A 16,313-nucleotide genomic window follows, 5' to 3' on the forward strand; every position below is an offset into this window, starting at 1 on the left:
CTAATGAATACACATGCCATATCTCGACCGATTACAGTACTTACATGTAAAGTGGCTAGCAACCAGGGTATTCCGGGTGGCCATACCTGCAGTGGTGCTCCGCCGCCTGGGGGCCGCCGGCTGACGGACCTCTGGCTCCCTCTCCTCCGTCAGCTCCCAAGATTCATCCCGGGCAACGCACATGTTGTGCAACACGCAGCACGCCAGGATGATCTTGGAAGCCTTTGTAGGAGAGTACAGGAGTTCACCCCCAGGCCGGGCCAAGCAGAGAAACCGGGATTTGAGAAGACCTATGGTCAACTCGATGATACTCCGGCTTCTCCGCAAGGCCCTGTTGTAATTCATTTCTGCTCGGCCCTGGGGGTACCTGATTGGAGCCATCAGCCACGTCAGCTGTGGGTAACCAGCATCACCTGAAAAAAAAGAAAAATATACATTAGTTCTTCATATCATGTGACTTTAGATGACTCCTCAAAATGGGAGACAATTAGGCATTTTACTAAACAACCTGCTCGTCTGTGTGCAAAAACTCATATGAAACATCTCAACTCTGTCTAACTGCCTAAATCACTAATACAAATGGGAAAAAGGACACACACAGTGGTGGGTTTCTCTTGCAAGTTCCAACTTGGCCCCTATTTTGTTCCTATTACATTAGCATAGGCCTTACTGCTGGAATATATCTGCAACTAGAGTGAGGAAACCAATATTGACTCACTTATGCAAAGTACTTTGGGGATATGGCAATACCATTGGAATCATTTGTAGGTTTTGTTTGGGTGGCTAGAGGACACCATTTACACATTGGTTAACCACCTTCATTTGACTCAAAGACAACTTTGGAAATATTTCTGTTGTGAGCTGCTAAGCTGCTGATCTGGTTGTGTGTGAACAGCCTGCCAACTCCTAACACATCCATTTTAGGTAGGCTTCACTTAAATCATGGTTTACACCGATGTAGCTTATTCCTATGTCTATGTAATCTTACAGTTTATGTTGTTAAGACAAAATATTTTACCAATAAGCCACCCTTCGGGCATTTGGCCACTTTCAAACGCCTGGTACAGAGTACTGGTTCGTAACATACTGGAATCATGGCACGACCCTGGGTGACCAGTGTTGACACTCATTATGCGCTGTTTGGCGTCACAAACCAATTGGACGTTCAGGGAGTGGTACTGCTTGCGGTTCCGGTAGTCAATTTCGTGGCTCCTTGGTGGCCTAATGGCTATGTGGGTGCCATCTATTGCCCCTAGGATTTTCGGCATGTGTGCCCGCAGGTAGAAGCCCAACTTCACTTCATTCCACTCATTTTCATTCTGTGGCCAGTGGATAAAATTGGGCACTAGATCCACTATGGCATTAATGACCAACATGAACACCCTTGAAACTGTGGGCTGGCTAATGCCCATTATACTTCCAGAAGTGGCTTGGAAGCTGCCACGCCCTAAAATATACAAAGTGGCCAGCAATCTGGCCATGCCGGGCACCGCATGGCCGCGCTGTGTGTCCGGTTCAATTTTGTCTGCTATGAGCTGGTAGAGGTGTAGAATAGTTCCTCGCTCGAGCCGGAACTTCCTCCTGACATCAGAATCCCGCAGCTTGTCCAAATAGATCCTTGGAGCAAAAATGCGTGGCTGGTGAGGTAAGGGCACACGGACTGGAGGTGCTGCTGGAGGTGCTGCTGCAGCTGCTTCCCCACCTTCTGCTGCCTCCTGTGCTCGGGCCTCCTCAAACAGGGCACCGATAAATGCCAACATTGCACCATCTTAAGCGTCTGGGATATCGTTCTCCATTTTGAACGTGCAAATTCGCGAATGCGCAGATATATATAGAAATGGCCGCTAATTATCACACCCGTGAGCCAGCTATAAAAGGAGCACATGGCCAATATGGCTGCTGGATGTTATAGATCAATGTTTCTTATGTACTAGCAAGACCCTGTGACCCACAACCTACATTATCTTGAGGTAAGACAATTGTATCTCTCTCTCCCAAAAAAATATAACAAATTCTCTCTCTCTCTCTATATATATATATATATATATATATATATATATATATATATATATATATATATATATCGAGATATGTCTGTTTGTGTGTTCTTGCTCACCGTTATTGTTTACTGAAGGAGATAATTTGTACTTATCTTGGGTGTGCTTAAGTTGTCTATGGTGAATCCCCTCCAACCCACAATAGCTTGTGAACCCCTCAAGTGTCTTTTAATCATTCGTAGTTGGCCCCATGTGCATGTGGTTTTGACATGTGTTTTCTCATGTTTGTTCAAGGTGTGCAGTCTAGATTTGGCATCTAAACCTGCCCCCTTACCTTCCCAGCTTCCAAAGACACCATTTTTGCTTTCCTGATAACTGTAATTTATTATGTGCACGTATGTAGGTCATGCGATTTCTCATGTATGTTTAATGTTTGCAGCCTCCTTTTGCCTAAAAAAAATTACACCACCACCCCCACCAAGTCTGTTTGTGCCATTAGGTAAGTGTTTGGAGGGCCTCGTGTGATGTTTGCCCATATGCGTTTTCTGATGTGTTTTTTTTTATTTCTTTGCAGTCTCTTCTGCTCTTTAATCCCACCACCACCACTACCACCAGCCCCACCACCGTGTTTGTGCCATTAGGTAAGTGTTTGGAGGGCCTCGTGTGATGTTTGACCATATGCGTTTTCTGATGTGTTTTTTTTTATTTCTTTGCAGTCTCTTCTGCTCTTTAATCCCACCACCACCACTACCACCAGCCCCACCACCGTGTTTGTGCCATTAGGTAAGTGTTTGGAGGGCCTCGTGTGATGTTTGACCATATGCGTTTTCTGATGTGTTTTTTTTATTTCTTTGCAGTCTCTTCTGCTCTTTAATCCCACCACCACCACTACCACCAGCCCCACCACCGTGTTTGTGCCATTAGGTAAGTGTTTGGAGGGCCTCGTGTGATGTTTGACCATATGCGTTTTCTGATGTGTTTTTTTTTATTTCTTTGCAGTCTCTTCTGCTCTTTAATCCCACCACCACCACTACCACCAGCCCCACCACCGTGTTTGTGCCATTAGGTAAGTGTTTGGAGGGCCTCGTGTGATGTTTGACCATATGCGTTTTCTGATGTGTTTTTTTTTATTTCTTTGCAGTCTCTTCTGTTCTTTAATCCCACCACCACCACTACCACCAGCCCCACCACCGTGTTTGTGCCATTAGGTAAGTGTTTGGAGGGCCTCGTGTGATGTTTGACCATATGCGTTTTCTGATGTTACATAATTACATAGTTACATAGTAGGTGAGGTTGAATAAAGACAATAGTCCATCCAGTTCAACCTGTGTAGGTGTGTGTGGCTGTAATCATCTCACATACCCCTGAATGTTCTGATCCTTGAGATGTAAGTCTAAGAGTCTTTTGAAAGCCACCATACTACCCGCAGAAACCACCTCTTGTGGTAGAGAATTCCACAATCTTGTAGCCCTAACAGTAAAGAACCCCCCACGTTGCCTGAGGTTAAAACGCTTCTCCTCTAATCGCATTGTATGCCCTCGAGTCCTCATGCAATCCCTTCGAATGAACAGCTTTTTTTCTAAGCTGGGATCCCCATTAAGATATTTATAAATTGCTATCATGTCCCCCCTCAGACGTCTCTTCTCCAGGGAGAATAAATCGAGCGATTGTAGACGCTCTTCATAGTCAAGGTCCTCCAATCCCCTAATTAGTTTAGTTGCCCTTCTCTGGACTCTCTCCAGCTCCAACACATCCCTCCTGAGGACTGGCGACCAGAACTGGACAGAATACTCCAGATGCGGTCGGACCAGAGTTTTATAAAGTGGAAGGATTATAGTCTTATCTCTGGAATACATCCCTTTCTTTATGCATGCCAATATTCTGCTGGCTTTGGCAGCTGCCGCTTGACATTGCATGCTGTTGCCTAATCTATCATCAACCAAGACTCCCAGATCCTTCTCCATTTTTGATTCCCCCAAGGGTTCCCCTCCTGATGTGTTTTTTTTTATTTCTTTGCAGTCTCTTCTGCTCTTTAATCCCACCACCACCACTACCACCAGCCCCACCACCGTGTTTGTGCCATTAGGTAAGTGTTTGGAGGGCCTTGTGTGATGTTTGACCATATGCGTTTTCTGATGTGTTTTTTTTTATTTCTTTGCAGTCTCTTCTGCTCTTTAATCCCACCACCACCACTACCACCAGCCCCACCACCGTGTTTGTGCCATTAGGTAAGTGTTTGGAGGGCCTCGTGTGATGTTTGACCATATGCGTTTTCTGATGTGTTTTTTTTTATTTCTTTGCAGTCTCTTCTGCTCTTTAATCCCACCACCACCACTACCACCAGCCCCACCACCGTGTTTGTGCCATTAGGTAAGTGTTTGGAGGGCCTCGTGTGATGTTTGACCATATGCGTTTTCTGATGTGTTTTTTTTTATTTCTTTGCAGTCTCTTCTGCTCTTTAATCCCACCACCACCACTACCACCAGCCCCACCACCGTGTTTGTGCCATTAGGTAAGTGTTTGGAGGGCCTCGTGTGATGTTTGACCATATGCGTTTTCTGATGTGGTTTTTTTTATTTCTTTGCAGTCTCTTCTGCTCTTTCACCACCACCACCACCACTACCACCAGCCCCACCACTACTATTGTGTTTGTGCCATTAGGTAAGTGTGTTCTGTAACTGTTCACTAATTATACTGTATATGAAGAGCAATCTGCAAATCATGTTTTTTATGTTTTCTCTTTTGTCATTTCAGATTTAGGCGTTTGGGGCTATTTGCTGCTGCTGGACAGCCAGATTCTCTGCCCACCTCGTGCTCCCATGGCCCCACCCACTGGAAGGCTGAGGAGAGGGGGCAGGGTGGCCAGGGTGGCCAGGGGGGGCAGGGTGGCTAGGGGGGGCAGGGTGGGCAGATCGTCTGGCTCTGGTGTGAGGGAGGCTCCAGCTGTATCCAGGAGGGAGTCCACATCCCCATCCCGGAGGAGGAAGCCGAGGGAGGTGTTAACACACCAAGTGGACAAGCTGGCTCTTCTGACAGTAGTCCTGGAGAGGGTCTGTCCACCAGAGTCAGCTTGTCCACATTATCCCGGCTTCCCCATTTCACCCACAATCAGTGCTGTGCCCTGGTCCAGGCCTATATGGCCAGATATGAGGCGATACATGGGACCAGGGCCGCGGCTCACTCTGTAACAGAGAAGCGCAGATTGTGGGATGAAATCCGGGATGCTGTAAATGCACTGGGTGAAACACCTCACCACAGTAACAGCGTGCGGAAGAAGGTCACCGACATCTGTGCGTCCGTTCGGAGGAAGCTAATTGCATGGGCTGCGGAGGGTCTTTATGACCGACAAGGTCGGCTGGATGAACGTGCACGAAGTTCTCTCTGGCCTTATCAATTACCTTTTTTGCAGAACATCGGGCCCGATACCATCTTTTCCAGAGAGGACTTAGATTCGGATGCTTTGCATCAAGGTAGGATGTTATCTTGGATGTCAATTGTGTGTTTTTTAGAAAAGATTAACTACTATCCTATGTGTGACATGAATAGAATTTGATATTTGGCCTTCCAATTGTCCTTTTTTTATTTTCCCCAACCTGCAATTTGTTCATCTGTAGCACGGATCTCAGCCCCTCCACAGCCCATGCAGCTTGGCGACCCCGACGGACTCACGGGTGTTGACATCAGTGCTGACCCTCCTCCTGGTAAGTCCCATATCGTACTGTGCCAAACAATGTAGAGGATAGAAAGTATTCTCATGCTCGGTGCCCAGTGACAGCGGCCATCATCCCTGATCAGTATGTACAAAAAGAATTCCCCTTAATGGTATGGGACTATAAACGCCGCTGGACACTGTATACTATATAAAAAATAACTTTATTAATACAAAGGGACAAATAATGAAAACACAATATTGTGAAAAACACAAATACACATACAGGGCATTAAAATTGCATGCATTTGACAGACCGAATACCGAACCAAGATGTGGACACTCAGGTACATAGGGCAATCATGGAACCGGAACCGACCCTACGCGTTTCGGGCGTGGAAGCCCTTCCTCAGGGATCACCCAAAGTTACCAGATAGAGCACCTAGTGTATCTAGAAAAGTAAAGCGATTTAGTAATTTGCAAAGCAAATATCTATGTAGTTGCATATCGCCTAGTGTATCTAGGAAAACAAAATTGCTTCGATATACTTTCAAACAGACATTTGTACAACTATATATTCACAGGCCGACAATTGTAAACTCTGTCTTCTAGTATAAGCTCTATGTGGATCAACCTACCCTTTGTGTCCAACCAGTGGATTGGATCGGTCTGTTGGATAAAAACGGTATTGCTACCGTGTGGAGGGATGCCCAAGTTTTCCCAAAGCCCGTGCAGGGCAGAGAACTCCGTGAGAATATCGAGAGTATAGTAGCAGTAGCTGCCCAGAGGGACCGACAGGACACCACGATGACCAGTCAGTAGTGGCTCAACATGGACCGCTCACATGTAGAAGGATATAAACATTTGTGATACCTAATGCAAAGAATATAAAAGTACAACACCAATGTTGGAATAGCCAGGGATAATAATTCCCTGTGAATTTGTCTTTGACCCCTTTAAAGACCATGAAGAAATTTACCTTGAGTATATGAAGTGAATGTGACCAAAGGGTCAAATAAAGTAGATATGATATAGATCTTATGTTGGCGTAGTCAACATTGTGAAGGTGGTCTGAAAGATATTAAGGTGGGTATAGAGGCTATTAAAACCCCAATAAATTGCAAAAGTGCGAATGAGAGAAAAGGAAGGAGGTGTAGTGAAGTCAAAATCCCAGGTTCATGCAAAGAAACCAAGAGATCCATGCACAACACATAATAGTGCAGACAAAAAATAAAGTGCAAAGAAAGTGCATGGGATTCAGATGCATATGACATGCGCACAATAGAGGGCATGGACGCACAAGTGCCTGAATTTGTTCATAATATGCAGCATAATAGTGTGCTGTATTGTCACATTAATATGACTTACAGATAGTCAGAGAGAAAAATAACTCAAGCTGTCCACATCAATGTATGCCATAAAAATATGGCCAAACAATCGTGGGCAATCCAGGATTAAATCTCAGGCAATGTGCATACATGGCCCCCTACAGGTAAAGCATGCCACATAGCTGTGTGATGATGTAAGGAAAAGAGTGATAAGATGTAAGTGTTGAGAAAGAAAGTGTGTGGAGAAAATTGCCGGAAAAGAGGATGTGTGGTAAGTGGGGAAATACATAATGAATAATAATAAAGGACATAGAGCAAATGATACAGGTCATCAGCATGCAAGAATAAAATAAAAGACATGGTGATAAAAAGCCGAGTTAGTGAAATAATGACATGCAGTAAAGAGAGTTCTGACACTTACTATCCCTGGGTGTTCATGGGCTTGGCATCCTCTGCGGATGGCCATGAGCCCAGACTATTTAAAGAGCATCGCATGACGCCGGCGCCTGAGCAGTGGCGACACGTGACGTCAGTGCGAGCGGTCCTGGGAGCCTATCTGGTCATCCGCCCGGAGAGCGCGGGCCCCGCCCATCCCGGAAGGAGATGAATGAACCTGGGATTTTGACTTCACTACACCTCCTTCCTTTTCTCTCATTCACACTTTTGCAATTTATTGGGGTTTTAATAGCCTCTATACCCCCCTTAATATCTTTCAGACCACCTTCACAATGTTGACTACGCCAACATAAGATCTATATCATATCTACTTTATTTGACCCTTTGGTCACATTCACTTCATATACTCAAGGTAAATTTCTTCATGGTCTTTAAAGGGGTCAAAGACAAATTCACAGGGAATTATTATCCCTGGCTATTCCAACATTGGTGTTGTACTTTTATATTCTTTGCATTAGGTATCACAAATGTTTATATCCTTCTACATGTGAGCGGTCCATGTTGAGCCACTACTGACTGGTCATCGTGGTGTCCTGTCGGTCCCTCCGGGCAGCTACTGCTACTATACTCTCGATATTCTCACGGAGTTCTCTGCCCTGCACGGGCTTTGGGAAAACTTGGGCATCCCTCCACACGGTAGCAATACCGTTTTTATCCGACAGACCGATCCAATCCACTGGTTGGACACAAAGGGTAGGTTGATCCACATAGAGCTTATACTAGAAGACAGAGTTTACAATTGTCGGCCTGTGAATATATAGTTGTACAAATGTCTGTTTGAAAGTATATCGAAGCAATTTTGTTTTCCTAGATACACTAGGCGATATGCAACTACATAGATATTTGCTTTGCAAATTACTAAATCGCTGTACTTTTCTAGATACACTAGGTGCTCTATCTGGTAACTTTGGGTGATCCCTGAGGAAGGGCTTCCACGCCCGAAACGCGTAGGGTCGGTTCCGGTTCCATGATTGCCCTATGTACCTGAGTGTCCACATCTTGGTTCGGTATTCGGTCTGTGAAATGCATGCAATTTTAATGCCCTTTATGTGTATTTGTGTTTTTCACAATATTGTGTTTTCATTATTTGTCCCTTTGTATTAATAAAGTTATTTTTTATATAGTATACAGTGTCCAGCGGCATTTATAGTCCCATACCATTAAGGGGAATTCTTTTTGTACAAACAATGTAGATGCATATTTTATTATTTTGAAGATAGCTCATATTGCTATGTCCTCTTTACAGAAGATCCGCAGCAGGGAACACACCCAGTGCAGCAAGGCCTGGAGGAAGGTGTTGGTATGTATAGCAATTTTATAATTTTTAACGAATCTTATTAACCCAGTTAACACACATGTATTTTCTTTATAAAGAGTGTTGCCTTTTAGATGTTTACCCTGCAAAACACCGTTGACAGCATTAATGGGTGCCGTCATTAGTATTCAGACCAAGCCTTCTTAACCTTTGGGAGGGTTTAGCAAGTGTCCTATGAGCCCAGGAAAGCAATTTTGAATCTTTGGCCGCAATGCTTAATTCCTGAAGCTAGGAGGGCAATCTGGCCATACTCATTACTGCCTAAGGTTATGTACTAAACATGTTTTGTTTTTTGTTTTCAAAGAACATCAGGCCCCTCTTGACGTAGCAGCTGGAGTTGGATCAGGAGCTGGCGACGATTCTGCATCCAGTGCTGTGGTATGTGATATAAGGGAACAAGGTGCACAAGTAACATTTCAATGGTAGTAATGATTTTGGCCTAGATGTGGCTTACATTGTGTGTGTTAAATTAGTGCTATGACATTCTGACGATGCACCAGCACAACAAGAGTTCGATCTTGAACATCAGGGAATTATGTTATAATTTGGGTTGCCACTAATGTGCCAAAAACATCCATGACCTTTAAAGTCCGGCCAGTCTTTGATTTTCCAGGTCCAAATTCATGTGTATCGTTTTGTTGGGTTGTCCTGTAGCCGATTGATGGGGAGATTTTAGACAACATACGTAGATGTCGAAAGTCATTGTTGTAGTAAGAGATTTACCAAAAGCAAAAAAAACCTACCACACCAGGGTTAATTGGGAACAGCTTCATGTCTAAACTTTGTTGCCTTTGTCATATTAGTCTTACCAACATAATATGTACCCATTATCAGAAGTTTTGCTAGCTTGGATAATATTACAATGAACAAGTACATATTAGAAGCACATCAAACTTTTCTACGTTCAGCTTGGGGTGTTAAGTTGTCAAACTAATCCGAACTATTTAGTCATGATGTTTTATAATGATTTGGTCTATTTCTTCTGCTTTCAGGCAGCCTTCGATACAGCCGGATTGTCACCTACCCAACCTCGTGCATCTCTGCTGGATGTGGCCGAGAGGCTGCTTAACGAGTATCAGATCCAAAATAAGTTAAGGGGGTCTACTCAGCAATCTAGTGAGGTAGTACGGCTGCTAGGGCTCATACATGAATCTGTAGCAACGATGGCACGGGTTCAACAGGATATGCGTGAAAGCTTGGTAAGTTTAGCAGACCAGCATCAACGGGATCGGCAAAGTGTTGACACTCAGGTGCTGGCCCCACGCCAATGCCTGTTTGGATCTGAAGATGCCCCATTGGCAGAGCCCTCTCACTCACCTGCCACTGCAGGTTGTGCTAGTGGGAGGGTAATGCCAGTGTTGGCCACTTGGCAAGCAGCTGGGGATGTGACAATTCCTCCTGTAGCCACTCCTGGCACTTCACACTCCGTTCGGCCTCCCACACCCCTCAATGAGCAATCCTCCTGCACAACCTCATTGCGCACTGGTTCCACAATATCCCTTCCATTTGACTACACTCCCTCCACACCTTTAGAACTTCAATCCTACCCAGGCCGTCACCCTTTGTCACCAGCCCCAGATGCCGTTTCCCCCCGCACCGTGGACCCCAACAACCAATCAACCACAACTCCCCACACATCTTCACAACCCTTGCACCACCAGCAGCATCAAATAGCCTCGGGGCAGCATCAGCAGCAGCTACAAAATCTAATGGTAATGGCACACTATCCCCAAATTCTGAGGCTGAGCCCAGAGCAGATTGGACTATTGGCCCAAGATCTTATGTCTGGTACATTTCCAGGGTTCACCACATTGCATCAGCAGCAGCCTCCTGGACAAAATCTGCTAATAATGGCCCACTATACCAAAACTCTAAGGCTGAGCACAGAGCAGATTGGACTATTGGCCGAACATTTGATGTCTGGAACCTTTCCAGTGTTCACCACACTGCATCAGTCACCACCACCAGCACCTTAATTTGATATTTATTTTATTTATTTGTGTTATTTTTGTTAATGATTGATACATTGGCCAATTTGTGGGGCCATTTTTTGGTTCAATTTGAGGGTGGCACAATATGATTTATTATAGTGTTTTTTTTTTGTGTTAAGCAATAAAAATTTCAGCAAAATGAATAGTTTGTGTTTGATCTTTGGTTTTTTGGGAGTGTTGGTGGCCAAGTAAGGGCCCTGGTTAATGTAGGCATTTCTACACACGTGCTTCTCTATCTCCAAACATATGATTTCATTTAAATTTAGAAAACTCAATGTTCACATAATGACCCAAGAAAAGGTCTCCCTTCAAATGTAGCTTCAAAACAAGTCTCATGGATAACATAAACCAAAGCCAACATGCTAACAATTACAGACCACACCACTCGACTAAACAAATACAACACAAAAGACATTCGATGTGTACACCAAAAAGAAAACTTTGGTAATAATAATAATAATAATATAATAATCTTTTTAATAACACATGTAGGTGTCTAACAACTGTAGCGTCAAAAAAATATATTATTAAAATATATAATATAATGTAAAAAATTACAAATGTAACATTTGTGTTGCAACGTGCAACATACCATTTTTTTTTTTTTAAATATTTTTTTTTTTACTTTTTTTAAATATTTTTTTTTTTTTTTTAATTTTTTTTTGTAAGATCTATTCAAAGGCGTCACATTACGGACAAATGGCTCCTTAGGGTCCGGATCCACCCCACACAGCTGCTCCAATAACATGATGCGTTCTCCGCACCACTTTAAATACGTCAGCATTACCTCGCTGGTGAGGTGGGTGTGCCCTGGGTAGAAAAAGACATGACAATTAGTTTTATGCAAAATGATCCTAAAAAGGATTGTAATTAATGTGCCTCAACAAATATGCTTAGGAGTCTATTGGTTGGCTTTTATGAACACTCTGAAGCAAATATGCTAAATTGCTGTTGTAAACCTTGAACTCAAACTTTCACAGCAAATTGTTCAAAAGGTTACATAAGATGGCTTGGAATGTTAGTAGCAGTTCCACCAAAGCTAAGTAAAAGGCTTTTGTTCATGTAAACACAAGCAATCATTTTGAAGAATGTAAGGTGTTTTGTGTTCAATTGGTCAACACAATACATGTGCACACATTTATCTCTATCACCATTGGAATCTGTGGAGCGTTCTCTCTCCCTCTTACTGTCTATAGATTGAACCTGACACATAGTAGAGACTCACCCTTTGGAATTTTGAGGGACAGTTCTGGCCGGAGCAGATGTGTCTCCTCCCCTGATGTCCTTTGCTACATCCCAGCTCTGTTAAGAGAGAAGAAAAAGTTTCTCAACAAATGGACTCACGCTAACTGTAGGTTACGCAGTCATGAAAACGCTCTAACACCCACTCCTTACCCTCCACACTTCCCTGAAAGTTTTATTTAGACATTGATACGGTGGTGATGCAGATTTGTACAGTGCAAGCATCATTCTTCTGGGTGAAGCTTGTAGCGTTAAGGATACGTACTCCCTGCTTTTGTGCTGATTGTGTTTCTCTGATGTTTTTTGTGCCTCAGCCCTGCCTGTTCTAAGTGTTGGGAACATATCATTTTTGGAGGGCTGCGGAAAACTAATCAGGTTAGACTTACCCTCTCTAGGTTTTTGGGGATGAGAGAAATCACGATCCTCCTTTTTACATGGCCCCTGTACACACCTCTAGGCACCTCCCTCCTGTTGGTTGACCCCACAGCAGGCAGCTTGCTATGGAGGCACATGAGATGAAGCCAAGCACCCTGTGCCTGTTCAGGCACTAGGCTGTGAGCCAGCCTTGCCCCCCTCCCTTCCGATGGTCTCAATGATTAGGAGTGACAGCATCAGAAGGCAATATTGGCATGCTGTCACCTCAGTTAAGGAGGAGGGGGAGTCTGTTCCAGACAAGTATTTGTGCAAAATTTTAGACAGTAAGAAAATGGTCCCAGTAAGTCTTAGGGGGAATATGCACACCTATCACTTGGAATACTAATGCATAGAATGCATTCACATAAAGAACCTGCTGCCTTTAGAACAACTTGAAGCCTGATCGGGGACATACACAGTTAGCATTTCTCCACTTACTAAGTAGACACATTACTGCAAAAGCACACAACTTACCATCAACACGGTTTTGTTGGCCCCCAGAACATGATGGGCTTGCTGGCTCAGGAGAAACTGCACAAAAAGAACACAAATTGTGAACTGGAAAGTGGTACATTACCGAGGAAGAGTATTTATGAAAGATTGATAAACACGCATTTTCAGTGTTGACTAAATCAGGACATGAGTAAATTACAATGGCCCCAACAAATTTACAAGTACAAAGCACACCATTTCCAATGTAGAGAAACTAACACCAATTTAGAATAGGGTGGCTTGAGAAAACTTAAAAATAATAACATGTCCTGTAATGCTCCCCAAAACCACCTTTCAAACATGTTTCATGACCAACCTTCCTGTCACATATAGCAAAACTACACTTGCTTTGACTCCAACTTAGATTATCCTAGATACACATCATCCTAGCACACACAATACATGTGATAATCTAATTTTAGGTACTTACAGACTAGTTCAGGGGAGCCACAAACATCATCTGCCTCCACCCCTGGAGTGGGGGAGGATGGGGGAGACCCTTCATGGGGGGATGGTGTCCCTTCATGGGGGGATGGTGTCCCTTCATGGGGGGATGGTGTCGTATCTCCTAGAAACACAAAGACACGGATACAATCCTTGAACAAAAGCTATTTGATAAAGGCACACAGAAAGTAGTCGGGAAACATTGAAGGTAGTAGTTACAGTGGACTGGCTAAGCAGCGGCCCCTCTTCCCCAGTCCTCCACAACAAACATCCTCAATGTCAGCTGCTACATAACCCCAATGGCAAAATATATATATTACAGCCCTTATATTTCCCAGGACACATTGAACACACAAACACATGTAGAATACTTACTTCCCATTTGAGGAGAGCCCAGGTCCTCATCACTGCCTGACAAATTGGCCTCTTCTTGGGCACCAATGTCTTCCTGCCCCGGATCCAGGCGACTTGGCCCTGCCTGAGGCTCCTCTCTTGCTGAAGTTACATCAACCACAAAAGAAAACAAAACAAACAATCATTCCTCCAAGTTAGACCTAATACACAACACACCAGCACATCCACATTACTTACAGTGGGCCTGAGAAGGCTGAGGCTCAAGATCCTCATCACTGGTTTCTAAAAAAAAACAAAAAAAAAATAACATAAAAAATAATACATTATATATTATTTATGGACACAAATAGGCAGTAACCTCTCATCATGCTAGCACCATACTCAATGCCCCTACAATTCAGAACATAGAAGTGCACTTACACCAATGAGATGCATTGACCATGTTTTAAAACAGGAGGGCACCATGCAAATTAAGCGGTCGCCTAAGGCCTCGCACCTACAGGGGCCTTGCGGCCAGTGGCGGAGCACCAACATTTCGAAGGGCGCAGTCAGGGAAATCGCCCAAGTAAAAGATTGCTTTCAATCCTCGGATCTAAAATTTGCAGCAGTGTGCTGCAGTCCCTTCACTGCGTCTGCCAGGTGTCTGTTGTCCGCTGACACTTACTCCTCCTTCTCTGACTGGGGATTGGCCGTCTGATCATGTTATCCTAAGATGTTGAGGAATCGGTAGGTGTGTACCTGCACCAGTAGGAAGTTACTGCCTGGTCAACTCACTCTGCTATCATCGGTTGTTGCTCTGGGAGGAGAGCTCCGCCCTGGATCCAGAACATACAGGTAACCAGGCCCAGACTTGATATTTTGCAGGCTGCTCATAGATTTGTGGTGTCTACTATGCAAAGGGGGTGAGTAGCCCCAGGGAAGTTGGAAGAGTCCGAAAATGGTTGGTGGAGGAGGAGGAGAAGAAGGCCCTGGGTGGCTGGGGGACAAGGAGAGGGCCCCTGGGTGTTTTCTAGAGGAGGAAAGACCCCCAATGACGCCAGAGTCAGTTGCCAGGGAAGAGAGTGGAGCTGAGCAAGTCCTGCATATCTGACATGAAAGCCAAACATGGTGGAGATGGAGCCCTCTGCCCTACACAATGACAGCACCCGAGGTGGAAGGTGAGGGGTAGCGGGTCTTTGACATTATATAGCATATGGACTCTGTCCATTATTGTTAGTTTTGTTTGGAGTTGTCCTTTAGATGTTTAACTCTGTTGTTTTTGCCCCGAGCTGTGAGGGACTGAGGTATGACAGCCCACTATGCTGGGACTTATAGTGCCCTAGAATGTGGAGGACTGAGGAATCCTTAGTCCCTAACAGAGGGCACTACAAGTCTTAGCATAGCAGGAAGTAGTTCCTTAGTCCCCTACAGAGAGCAGTACAAGTCCAAGCAGGTAGCCTTCTGCAGTGGGACTTGTTGTGCCCTTGACTGTGGTGGACTGAGGAAGGGAAGTGTAAGGGGGTCTCTGTAAGCTCTGATGTATGGGGGGAGCTTTGGTGACCACAGAGTTCCCTTTTACACCAGAGTCCCCAGCTTTCCCCCTCAAATAATGGTTTCCTGAACTCTCCTTACATCAGAGTCTTCACACTTCCCTCTTACAGTGTAGTAAGTCTGGAGACTCCGATGTAAAGGGGGCTCTGTGAAATGTGATTAGAGATTTGACATTTCTACAATGTACATTTTTCTACTTACGATCCACAATTTCTAGCTGCTGAAATGGCTCGCTGTCTCTAAATGAATATTTCAGTGTGGCCGTCCTCCTCCTCCCCTTCTTCACCAAAAGTACAAGAGGGTGTCACCCGTCCGCTTTGGCTAGAAGCAGAAGAGAAAAAAGAAACATAAAAAATACTCATGTACATAGTAGTATTAAAGGTTGTGAAGAGACACTTGATGGAGGTAGGAAAGGTAGGAGCGAGAGGAAGGGGAGGGGGGGGGGTTGTTGGTATTTGTGTTGTTGCATACCTAAACACATGTCCACCTACCCACAAAATTGTAACCTATCTGGTCACATGTCATGTATATTTTTACTTACCGGAGATTTGCTCAACAGCCTTTTTCAGGAGCCTGGGTGAGCGCCTTTTGGCATCACTCCAGGCCCGCTGAAGATCCACCACAAGAGGCAGGAAGTTGAATCTCCGCAGCAGCCTCATCCGGAGACGACACATCATCTTGTACTTTTGGTGAAGATGCATATTCACCTTGTCATACCCCCAGAGGAGGAGGAGCTGTGGAAAGAGCAATGTGTGATTGAGTCCAAGTATGTCCAAAAAAGTACAGTCTTACAAAAACATGCTAGGTCGTCTTTGAGATTTTGTAGAACAAAGAATCCCATTTCTGGTGATACATAGACATCGATGTCCAAATCTACCTCCATGACATAGGTTGCCCCACACTGGTGATTTCCTCTACATGATCTAGACATTTTGTCAATTGTCCTTTCATTACACACCCAGGGCCGCCATCAGGGGGGGACAGCCAATACACATGTAGGGGGCCTGAGTGCCTGTAGGGGCCCCGGACCCGCCATCCATGAAGTGTGCAGGAGACAGTAGCCAGGTGACACATAAGGCAGGAGAAGCGCCGAAGGATAAA

The sequence above is a fragment of the Pelophylax lessonae genome (assembly GCF_965119305.1).
Source record: "Pelophylax lessonae genome assembly, chromosome: 6".
NCBI classification, from domain to species: domain Eukaryota; kingdom Metazoa; phylum Chordata; class Amphibia; order Anura; family Ranidae; genus Pelophylax; species Pelophylax lessonae.